Source organism: Accipiter gentilis, chromosome 8, assembly GCF_929443795.1.
Source record: "Accipiter gentilis chromosome 8, bAccGen1.1, whole genome shotgun sequence".
Taxonomy (NCBI): Eukaryota; Metazoa; Chordata; class Aves; order Accipitriformes; family Accipitridae; genus Astur; species Astur gentilis.
In genome coordinates, this window is record NC_064887.1 from 17623939 (window position 1) to 17636228 (window position 12290).

Here is a 12290-nt window from a genome sequence, read left to right on the forward strand (position 1 = left end):
CATTACTCACCCTCGTTAAAGCGGTCTCAGTACTGTGGCCTGATCTGAAGCTTAATTGAAAAGTTTCAAATGATGCATTATAACGAAGACAAGACAGCCACTGCCCATTCCACGACCTCTGCTAAAAAAGGCAGATCGGTAATAGGGCAGAAATCTAAGCAATTGCTTGAGGATAATCAAGGCCTAATGAGGTATCCACTTCAGTCTTTCAAAGGCGAAGGAACCTCACTGTGATGCTGGAGAGAAAGCAAGGGCTGATGCGAGCAAGTTCCTGCACCCAGGGAACAGGCCACCTGGCCAGGGTAGTCCCGGTCCTCGGCAGCCGAGGGAGTACAAAGGGCAACGCCGTATCTGTAGAGTGGGTTTTCAGTTGTAAAGAAGGTTAGTGTTGTGGCCTAGGACAGCCTCCTCTCAGTTGCCTTCTTTTGCAATCATTTTCTGTTACCCCAGACCTTGACCCAAAATGATCATAAGGAGCCCATCAGGTCTGAATTATTAGCTGTGTTAGGAACCAAGACAGTGGTAATAGGAGATAGCTGACTGCTGATGTTATCAATTTTCCCTAAAAATTCACAAAAAAACCCAAACCCGTTGATGTTCCACTTGAGCGTGATAACAAACTGCAAGTCACAATTACCCAAAGAAATCAAGTATCTCCTTGGCATCTTCCTCTTTTTTATTCTATTATCTGTTCTAGCAGAGAGGTCAGTGCCCATATCCGCACGATTATCTCCACATCCAGCTGCCAAATTGTGAAAGCTGCTCTTCCTGGGCTATTGCTTGGGCAGCCATATTAAAGGGTTTGCACGTGCCCCTGCCCAATGAGCAGTTACAGTGTGGAATCACCTTCCAGGCTCCAGAAGCCAAATGGTTTTTCATCTTTTTGACATAGTCATCTTGCCTATTTTAACTCATATCTGTAGGCTTTGATTTTGTGAGGAGAGGGTGTCTCTCCAGATTCATAACTGTTTGCTGAGCAGGTTTGCTTGCTGCTCCTAATCTCTCCTGTTTTGATAAGATCTCCCTCCTGCCCTGAGATACACTAGCCATGGGAAGCTAGACCAGACAAAAACATTGTATAGGGTTTCAGGTTCAGTGACAGAGTACAGCCTTCAGTGGTGGACTTGCTTAAAGGCATCACACACAATGACAAGTTACAAAAATTGCTTAGCTCCATGGGCCATTTTCTTTGGCCTTCAAGTTCCTCCCTAGTTTTAAGTACAGTTAAAATCAAAGTACCTGCTTTCTTTGCTATGAATCCTACTTTATCTTCTACATTTGCGTATAATTTCTTTCAACTTTAAACACAGAGACTGAAAAAGAAGGCTAATATAGAGAAAAAAGTTATAGTAAAATAACTAAAACCCCACTTATACAGCTCTTCAGGTAGCTGTCTTGAAGACCATGAGAGGTGCAACTGGCTTCACTGGGACACCCCTGTGCTTAGCATTAAACCATGTGTTTTGCTGAAGTAAGACCTTTAATATATGACATATGGCATCAACTCTACAAAATACTACTGGTTGGCTGACAGCCCTGCTTCTGTCCGTTGCTTGCAAATTAATACTCTAAGTCTGTGCGGGTAAAGAGGTTGTCATCACCAGGGCCCGTGGTCACTGCAAGCTGCACCCACGAGCCTAAGGACTCTGGGGCCGTACCTTCCTCAAGAGGGATTTGTCTATTAAGGTGCTGGTGCTGTACCCATGAAAGCAGTGGCTGAGCAGTCTTGCCTGTGGAGGAAGCACTGCTGCTGTGTTTTCAGGTCTCCGAGGAGCGCTGGGACAGTGTGGGAGGACGGTGCGCTGCCGGCTGCTGGACGCGAGCTGCCGCGGTGGCCAGCTGAGCTCTGCATGAGCTGGAGCCAGCCACAGCATCGGCGGGGCAAGCAGTGAGAAACGGGCTGCCTGTACCAGCCTGAAGGTAGAGCGTCAAGAGGCATTTGTTGATATGTTGTTTCTTGTTAAGAATCATTGATTGATTTAGCCAGTTACAGGATTTTTTAACTGATTCTGCTTGTATATGAACAAGGACAAAATGCAGATGGAAGGATGCCTAGTGTGTCCTGGGAACGGGTACCAGTCTGCTCTTCTCAGGTGTTTGCAAATCTCAGCCAGGGCTGATCTTTTTGACTTCAGGGTTGCATTTTCCTAATCTGTTGCAGGGAGTACAACTGCCCACACTTTCCCTGGGTCATTGCAGCATTCAGACAGCTCACTGGGTCTCCCTGCTCACCTTGCAACACCTTCGGCTAGGGAGAGTTAAGGTCAGCCTTAATTTGTCTATTCTATGGGGGTTGTATGCATGTGTGTGTGGTGTGTGTGGGCTGGGCAATCGGTCATGGACTGGTCACTGCTGGTTTGGCTATGAAGGGTAAGAAAAAACTTGCAAAGTACTTAAGTGTGCTGGGGGTGGGGGGGAGGGATTGAGAGTGGCCAGTGAGAAGATGTTCTACCTATATGCAAAGCTCTAGCTTTGCTGAGTTTTAAGTAATGAGAGAGGGAAAATACCTCTGACATTTAAAAAAAAAAGTAGATGCTGGAATCCTTGTGGCAAAAAATAGGGCAGTTGAGTTATCAGTAGCTGATGAGAATATGAGAAGAATAATTATTGTATAGTCCTATTAATGAAATTGTACAGCAGCTCAAAAGAAAAAAGAAAGAAAAGTCACCAAAGAGAGCCTGGTGAGTTACTTCAGGGAAAAAATAGCTGCTCTTATATGAATAGAAATATCAGCTTGTTAGCTTAGCAGAGCGCTCTGGACACTTATGGAAATTCAAAACATTTCCATATATCCCAGTCCAGGATGGAGTTAAAGTGTTGTAAAGCTTCCCTGGAAGCCAACATTTATCTAATATGTAAGCATATTTAGATTTCATTTTGAAATGGTTGTTAAAGGCTATCCTTTGGCTGCACTCTATCCTTCGTTCTAACTTTTTTTTTTGAATTGTTGAACTCTGAGATTTTTATGCTAAGAAAAATGTGCTTTCAGAACCAGAAATGCCTGAATGACCAGTTACAGCATGTACTAACCATTGTTATATCCATTGAATCTGCTCTCCTCCTCCAATTTACTTGCTGTTTTTCCAATCATGCCTTGCATTAATGTTCTACACTTAGCTAAACTGTGTGTGTTATATTTTAGATCTATTTTTGTTTTGTCTAAAAAATTTCCAAATTGGCATTAAGTATTCAAGATGTAATCTCTGTAGCAGGAAACTAGTTATCAGATTCATAGAAAATAACTGGGCAATAGAAATAACTCTGAGCAGAATGCATTTTTTTTCTTAGAATTAATTTAGAGGGAATTTAATGCCTGTGAAAGGTGCTGGATTGCAACATCAGAGAACTGAAGCTACTATTTAACCACAGAACGGTTACAGGATGGGAGATGGCTTTACAAGATTCCCCATGAGGGCTGACAAAATATTTGTCTCAGGTTTGGTGCCTTTCATCTAGCTGGAACAACCAAGCTTTCATGTGTCAGTAACAGTCGCTCTCAGGTTGTTAGCTTTCACCTGGGTGATGAAGAGAGCCCTTCTGTAAAAAGGGGGAGATTTTGCTTTTGTGATTACTGGCTAACATTTATAATATGGTTAAACCTAAAAAAATAGATCTACTGCAGCTGAGTTGGCACATCGCTGTGAAGGACAGTCCTGGGTCACAGATTCAAAGCACAAGGTGTGTGCGTGCTGTCCCTGCCCCATGCCACAAAGGCAGGTAGAGCTGGAAGGGAAAGAAGGGGCAGGCACTGTGACCTGCACCCCACCGCACGCCATGCCGCCACCCTCACGATGCCCCCGGGCACGGCACCGCTGCGCTCAGATCCCTTCAGAGGGGCTCTCAGGCCCAAGGTTTGCATCTTTTGCGCTCTGTTGCCACCTGTTTATCAGAGGAAAGATGAGAATGGCAGGCTGTAAGATGCTGTTATTGGAATTTATGTCAGGTTTAGGGTCCAATTCTCATCTTTTCCCTTTTTTCCCCTGACATTTCCAGAATAGTTTTCTCTGAAGGCCAAGTATGGTCTGCATGGTTTGAGTCTCAGGTCTCGGTAGTCAGGTTCCTATTAGGCAGGTACGGACAATATCATGTGTGCTAACTGGTCATCTTGCCAGCCACAGGAGACACTGAAAAGCATTTTTCATGATACATGTTAAGCTTCAATTTATAGTTGCTGCTTAGTTAAATTAATAGGTTTGGTGTTGATTGTTTTTTACTGGCTTCATGAGGAGGGGGAGAGGTGAGTAGCCTCAGGCTAGTTTTCTCCAATTTCTTTCAAAGGGAGAGACTTTCACAGTACTGCCTGCCTCCCCGTGAGCTCATCAGGACCAGAAAATCACACTTTCCATGTTTCGCGTGTGCCTGGTCTCACAGGTGAAGGATGGCCTGCCCACACGGGATGCCTAGCAGGCTGTCCACCGTGGCTCTGCTGCTCTCACGGTGAGGCCAGCAGAAATACATCCGTGACTGAATAGATCAATAGGCTTCTTACTGTAATGCAAAGTCAACTTATGAATGAGCCCACTAGGAACCAGTTAAAAGTTTTTTCCTCTGAAGCCACATTCTTCTGCTTGTTATAGTATGTTGGACAGAGGCTGCATTCCCTCGCACTGGAATTTCCTGTATTAGCACTGCATAGGAATGGATTTATTTTGTAGTCCTTGAGATTTCCGAGCTTCATGGATTTCGCAGCCTTTATGCACCATGAAACAAAGATCTGGTTTCTACTGAGGCATTGCAGAAAGGATGAGCATCTGCTGACTTGTTGGTCTTCCAAAGATTGACACCCTCCAAGACCAGAGGTGAACCAGACTGGGATTATGTCACTGAAGACTGAGGTATTAGTGACACAGCTCACATATAGGTCACATATGCTTTTTGTGCTGCTTTCTGGAGCTAAAAGAAACGTTTCCTTGTTTGTTGTCAATTTGCACCCTAATGTACTGCTGAGGGAGCTCATGTTGCTTCTGTTGTAGCAGAAATATGGCGGTTACAATCTGTAAAACACTAAACTAGGCCGGGGCATAGGCATCCTGCTTCAACATATCCCACCCTAAACAAGTTTGTCATCCTCTGGGCTTGTAGGCTCAATACTGTAAAGGCAATCTTAGAGGTTCATTTTGTGCTGAGGGCTTTTTAGAGAGGCCTATGGACTCTCTCTCTTTTCTCAGACTCACCTGACTCCAGCCCAGCTGTGGTATTCCCACTTCTTAACTTAATCAAAATTGCATTTCAGATATCCAACCCCCAAATTTACAGCTTCATTGAAATGGAGACAGGTTATGTAAGACTTTCTGCATAGAAATGTGTAATATATTATACAATATTGAGTTTTGTGGAAGAGTGGAAAATATGTTTGGTTTTGGAAATACATTATGGAGTTATTTAGGTGCCAAGTTTTCCATTGTTCTACTAATGTCTTCCTGATCTGCAAGTTTTTAAAAGTAAAGCATTAGACTGTTGCAAATTTTAAAATGATATATCTAAGAAATTTTGCACTGTGGTGTTGAGTCAGGTCTCAGACCCTCACAGGAAAGGAAGTGGCAGCTGTGATTCTGTGGAACAGGTTCCCCAAAATTGCCCCGGCCCATCTCTTTGCCCCCTCTCCTTTATGCACTTCCCCACCTTAAATGGCTCTTATTGAGCTAGTTTGCCAGGGGCTCTGAGTGACTGGTGAAGTGAACTGAAATGCTTAGTTTTCCCAATATTTGTACTGTATGACTAAGCTACATTATTGGTTTAGGATTTTTTAAATCCAGGTAAGGATACTTTCCACCTTAATTGCATGCTAATTAACATTTTGCTTTGTGGAGTATTAATAGTATATAAACAGTAGCCCTACCCCAGCCTCTCTCCTATACCTGCAGCCCAGAAAACTGTTTTCCCAAGGTGACTGTTGTGCTTCCCAGCAGGACAACACGAATTTTCAGACTTGTCACTGAGCTCCCCAAATAACGAGTCAAACTTCTCCCACCCAAACCTTCCTGACAGAGTCTTTCTTTTATATCCTTACATTCTTTTTTATTAAATTTGCCTCAGCAATCAATATGTCCCAAACCTGTGGAGTGTCTTAGGTGGGAAATTTCATCAGCTCCCCCCTTAGAGGAACACTGTTGTCATGTCCCTGCTACAGCTCCCGCTTGCCTGTACAAGAGGATGTCAGAGCACTGGCTGATCTCATCTCTCCCAAGCACTAATTTAATTTGCAAAAGGTTGTGGTTTTTTTCTAAAGTGTGTGAACATTCCTTACTCTGTGCTCTTGAAACATGAATTAATGCTCTGTTTTCATCTGTATGGCCTCAGTATGTATCCTGCCTTTGCACACAAGCCTTCAAAGCTGTGTGGCAAGGACGGTATGAAAACAAATCACCGTTAAAGCGATGAACTTAAATTTTCTGTGAGTCCCACTGATAAGAAGTTTGCAGCGGTCCTTGCCGCTGACACCCTTATTGCTGCTCAGTTAATGGTGGCTCAGTTAAGCCACCACCCGTGGGTGGACACGTCTCGAAGCACTAACTTGATCACTAAAAGCTAACTGAAGGTAAAGGAGCGCAGTAGGAAACAGCTGGACCATGGTGCACCCTTCCCTACAGACCCAGAGTCAGACCATGTACTGTGCACTCGGGCAGGGCTGGTGAGGCCCTGCTATGTAAATACAAACAGAACCATGGTAAACTTTATAACTGTCATTGAATTCTTAGTTTTTCTGCTCCAAACTTAATTCTTATAATTTGTATTTGAAACCTTCTGGCCTTTAAATGAAGAGTTAGTATTGCTCCATGCAGCATCCAGGCCAAGCTCTGGTTTGAAATACCTGATTAAAATTCCCCTTGTTTTATAATTTCAGCCCAATAGTTCTAATCACGTCTTGTTGTGAGCCATGGTGCTGTACAGTGGGCTGCACATCACTGAGAAGCTTCAGTCTAGAGGTAGTTGCACTTCAGTGCCAAGGGAAATAATAACTGGATGGATGGAAAGTGTCTGGGATTGATGTGGTTTAAAGGTGCTGTTCGTGCAAGCTATTATCAAGGAAGGAGTTAGGGAAGAGATTCACTCTTAAAATGCAGGTGCTCTCGTGCTTTCTCTGACAGATGTGTTCCAACAGTGTTTTGAATTCTGTTTAAAATTTGAAAGAGCTAAACCTTCAGGCTCTTCTCTTCCTTTCTTAAATTCATTTCCCTGTTTAGATGAAAAAGAAACATTTTGCAACTTACTTTAAACTTTCTTCAAAAGAACTGCTGGAAAAGGAACATTCATGTGAAGCACATAAGCTGTAAACGAATGTTAAGCACAGCAGACGGAGCGATTTTAAATGTGCTAATGGACAGACATTAGACTGTAGGAATTTACCTCAGATGGGGGTGGACTGCCAGGCGGGGATAAAACCCCAATGAATGAGCCAAATGATAGGAAAGTGTTACCAGAGTAAAGAGCTGTTCATGCGAAATAAATACCGAAATGGGGAAAGAGCATCAGCAAAGATAATGAAACATAGAGAACATTTTGATTAAGTAACTGATGCAGGAGCATGTACACACAGCCCATACCGAAAATGCAAGCTCTGAGAGTAGATGTCTCTCTCTTTTTTCCTCTCTTCTCTCTTCATTTTGGCATTTTTTTCCCCTGCTAATGATGGTAGCTTAACAGAGTTAACAGCATTAATGGGCAAAGCTCCTGCCATCTAAATGCGCAACAGACCTTTTTTGCAGTGCTCTGTCAGATATTTTCAGGTGCGTACTTGCCTTGAAATTTCTGACAAACTGTTTTCCTCAGATAATTTTTGATTAATTTTGTTAGGCCTCCTGGCTGGTGGTTACTTTCTCAGGCTGTGTGGAAGTAGCAAAGCAAGTGGGTTGAGGTTTGCATGATTTGTGAATATGAAGGGGAGAAAAAGAGCAGTCTAAAAAAACACCCAAACCCCACAGGAAAGAAATAATGGGCAATATGTTTCCTTTTGAACTTTTTCAAATCAACCTCTGGAAAAGGTGTCATAAAGCCCCCAGAAATGAGTAACAGCACAGGGACAAAGAAAACTCTGTTACAGATGTCCCTGCAAGTCTATGAGCAAATTGTTTTTTTCTAAATAACTCCAGAACATTACATGGCCTTAACAAGTTTCCCAGGACAGGAACTCCTAGTTTATTACTTGCTCACATTGTCATCAGAAATTAATTTTGTCCCTGAAAGACAAATTGGCTGGTAGCTTATGAAGTTAAATGGAAAGAGCAAGTGAGCATCTGTTTCTTCTGCATTTTGTCTCCTTGGTGTCTTACATATAAATGAATCAGAGTGTTCAAACTTAAATTAAGATCTTTGGCTAGATAAACAGTTAAAACTGGTTCCCATAGCTACCTCTCACACATAGCTGTGATTGCATTATAATCCCCTAGTAATCAGGTCTAAATGAAAGAAAGATGATAAGGGTGCTATTTTCAGTTTTCAGTACTGATTTTTATTAGCTCTCAATCAGATCAGGACTGCTTTGCCTTTCATCACATTGTGGCAGTGTTTGTAGAATCATTAGAGTAATAAAGTGTAAATCTTACTGAGGTGCATTTTTCTTGAGGTGTTTTATATAACGAAAACTCTGAAGATTACATTGGCGGGTACAGGAAAGATTTGTTTCTGCAACTAAAGTGAGGATGTAATGTGTGCTATATTCATTTATTCTTTACCCAAGCGAATACCTAATGAATTACCTTGCTGAGGTAAAACAAAAAATAAAAATATCCAAAGAATCAGCCTGTCTGAACATGGTCCTAATATACTGTATATTGCAAGTACTGAGTTTAGTCGTTTTTTTAATTTGCCTTATTATCTTGTATCATATCTCTCCCTGTGCATTACCATGCACAAATGAATTACAGGCAAAACCACAAGCACTGCTATTACCAGCCTGCTGTTTTTAGTAAACTAGTGCAGCCCAATAAAACATCATGTTGCAGCAATATATAAGTATTTATTGTAGAGTAAATTTCAGCTAAACAAAAGCACACAGGGAGGCCTGATCCTGCTCATAGGAGAGGCAGTGACAAAGCTCGAGTTTGGCTCATACACCATTTGTGTTTCACCTGCACCCTTGATTTGCAGTATTCTTTGAGGTAAATTTTGCTTAATCGCTTTACTTCTAAAAGGTTCCTGACTGCCAAATTTAGAGGAGACTTCACCCAACCTTCAGAGGTGCTCCTGGGTGTTTCTGCAGGCAAAGCTTTCCTTGAGCACAGGAATTGCCTCGTGTAGTGTTGCAGGATTGTTCGCAGAGTTTGCAGGTGTGCCCCACATTTGCAATTAACTTCCAGTTTAATACTGGAGTGATTTTACTTTCCCATAGACTTTTTTTTTAATATCTGGTGAATGTTACAATGTATCATACTATAGTATAGCTATTAAAAGGCCTGCCCATTTTAAATATTCAAATTTTATGTATTCTATATTTAAATGAGGAGTAAGCTGTCCCAGTAATTCAGTGTTAGATATTTACAGTCATCCACAGAACTGCAGGAGTATTAGGTACCAACAGAAATGAGTCAAAAAGTTGAAAAAGCAAAAGCAAGCAAACAACTTTCTGGTTTTCCGTTTGATTTTAATGTACTTGATGTAGGAACTATGCCTGTTATTAACATTAACAAGTTATACTTACTTCCTGTTCTATAAAAGATGAATCTGTTCAGCCATCAAATAGTGGTGTTTGCATAGTTAGCAAATCTAAGATACCATTTGATGTTAGGAGATGGAATACTTTAGGACAAGGACCATTTAATGTATACAAATTTATACCTGAGATAATTAAATATTGGTATTCACATCAGGCAAAAAAAAGAATACATTAGTTCATATGATGTTATAGATAAGGAAACAAAATTTATGTTTCAAAATTTAATCTATTAAGACTTCTAAGATGCAGAGAAATTTTCAGTCTAAAATGATTCATGTGCTACTAATATTTTAAACTACAAAAAGCTCAAATTCAAACGCTGTTTCAAGGCAAATAGGCAAAGAGTATTTTGGTCAGAAAGGTGTTGTGTGTGTTTGTATGTTGACACGCAAATGTAATATGTCTGGAAGATGTTGCTATGTCTAATGACACAAAAGAGAGTAAATTGTAGAGCCTGATTATCAACAGATAACAAGACATACTGTATATAAATAAATGCTCAGCATCAAAACCCATTATTGGATTAGCTATATAATCATGTTTCAGGCTGTAAGTCTGTGCTGACAAATGAACACTTTTCATTTGGCTCAAGGTCCTCATCAGCAACGGAACTAATTTTACATTCTCACCCATTAAGTGAATAAGATGTGGAAAAAGCTGTCTGCTTTTTGAAGTGTAAATTTGCTGCTACAGGCTGTGCAGACCAAAGCTCTTTTGAAGCAGTGAAATGAGATCATCTCTAGGGACATGTGAACCTGACAAAGTTTAGGTCATTTCTGTGGAAGGTATGGTGGGGGGGGAGCCATTTGGATATGGTTTCAGTAGTGACTTATATGGGGCAATTTGGAAGATGCTGAACTTTACAAGCTTTTTGTTCAAATTTGTGAGAGAACTTGAACTGGGAGCACAGATGCAAGCTTTCAGCCCTCAGAAAGAAACCTCCATAAACATCTGAACTGGGTACTTGCCCAGCACAGTTTGGGAGTGCTAAGCAGGCTGTGTGCTGAGCCTCTCCTGCTCAGCAGAACTTAACCGAGTTGGTTTTAGGGGCTGGATGCTTCCCCTGCTTTCCCCTCTGTACGCACACGCACGAATGGAGATCCAGGAACTAACTTAGACCTCTTTCTGGAAAAGGCGCTGGAGGTGGAGGAACTAGGCCGTCACCTCTCACTTTCCACCCCTGGGTAGTCCCCCAGGAGAGAGGAAAATCGCAGCTCTGTGCCTCATCTGGCTGCCAGCCCCATAAATTGCAGCATGGCACCGGCTTTCGCTCCCCCTCTGGAAGCCCCTGGCTGCAGGGCAGCCTGCCCTGCCTGTGCCTGCGGGAGAGAGGCACGGAGGGGCATGGAGGGCAGCATGGGGGGAAGGGGAAGGGGAGAGGACTCCTCAGAGGGCTCAGTGAGGACCCCCTGGGTCAGCTAGCGTGAGGTGCAGGATTACAACAAGCTCTAGGCCTTCCATGCTAGGGAGCAGTGTTGTGATGCACTGCAGTTCAAGCAAGGGTGATGAAGATGTTGCTGACACCAGCTCAGAAGAAAAGAGTCTCATGAAGATCATTTAACTTTTTAGATTTCCAGACACACAAAGGAGTGTTTAACCACTGTTTAGGATCATGAAAAAAATGTCCCCAGGCTGTGTTGCGCGTCCAACCACAACGCTTGTCATTTGCAAGCCAACTAAAAATTAAGATAGGCTTTGATTGTTCATTCATTTATTTGATTTCACCCCCTTCTCTTTGTTTGCTCACTGGAACATGCTTGCACGGCTTAGGCTTTCAGCCTTCCTCGGAAAATGTGCAGTCGTTTCATCCACCACTTCCTGATGTCTTGTAGCCCAGAAGTGGTCTGTGGACCTCAAGCTAAGAAACACTGAAAGAATCCTGTATAGTGCTGTGTGGGTATAACAAAACTGAAGAAAATTGCAGGAAGCCCAGCCTTGCATATTTGCATGAGAATATATATCCTTGATATGCCCCTGTGTAAACAGGGCTGGTTAAATCTTAGTTCAAGCACCTTGAGCATATGGTTTTGAAATTGTTTTTCTAAGAGTAATGGCTATCAAAGACTAAAGATGTTTGTCAGGCACTTGTATAAAGCGACAGCAGGTTTTTAAAAATACCCTCTAGGCAAACAATTGCACTGCTTTCTCCCATAGCATTTTTAACCAGACGTATTAGTATTGCATAGGAACATCTGACCAGCAGAACTGAACAGAAACCTAGGTGTGTAACCTCTGTGGAGTCTTCACCTAAAAAATAAACTGAAATAAAGGCAGCTGAAAGAGAGATTTTGCACTGCGTTCCCTGAGCTCAGATTTCCGACTTTGCTGCTGCTGATGTTGTGCCCACTAGCAGGCTTAGTTGTCTACTTGCCTGAGCACATGACACAGACGCGATTTTCGGCTCTTGGAGCAGCCCATCTGCAGTCAGCATCGATTATCCAGGACCTCCTTTTCACTTTCCTCATCAAAATAAAGCTGTTAATAATACTTCTCTACCTGACTGGCATGTTATGAAAGTTAATGAGTTGATGTCTGCAAAAGACTTCGAAAGTATAAAACGGTGTGGAAGTTCTAAGCGCTGTGTTGTGAAGGTCTCCCTTTCCCCGGCTTAAGGCGGAATGAGTTAAAGTTAGCCAAA

The 12290-nt window shown here is 42.3% G+C and overlaps 1 long non-coding RNA gene across 3 annotated transcripts in view; it reads left to right on the plus strand.

Annotated features, from left to right (window-relative positions):
- The first annotated feature begins 1647 nt into the window (after window positions 1–1647).
- LOC126042189 (uncharacterized) overlaps window positions 1648–12290 on the plus strand; it is a 37773-nt gene continuing 27130 nt past the window's right edge. For all 3 annotated transcript variants that reach the window (XR_007507073.1, XR_007507072.1, XR_007507074.1), the window contains exon 1: window positions 1648–1920. This is a non-coding gene — a long non-coding RNA (uncharacterized LOC126042189). The remainder of the gene's footprint in view (window positions 1921–12290) is intronic.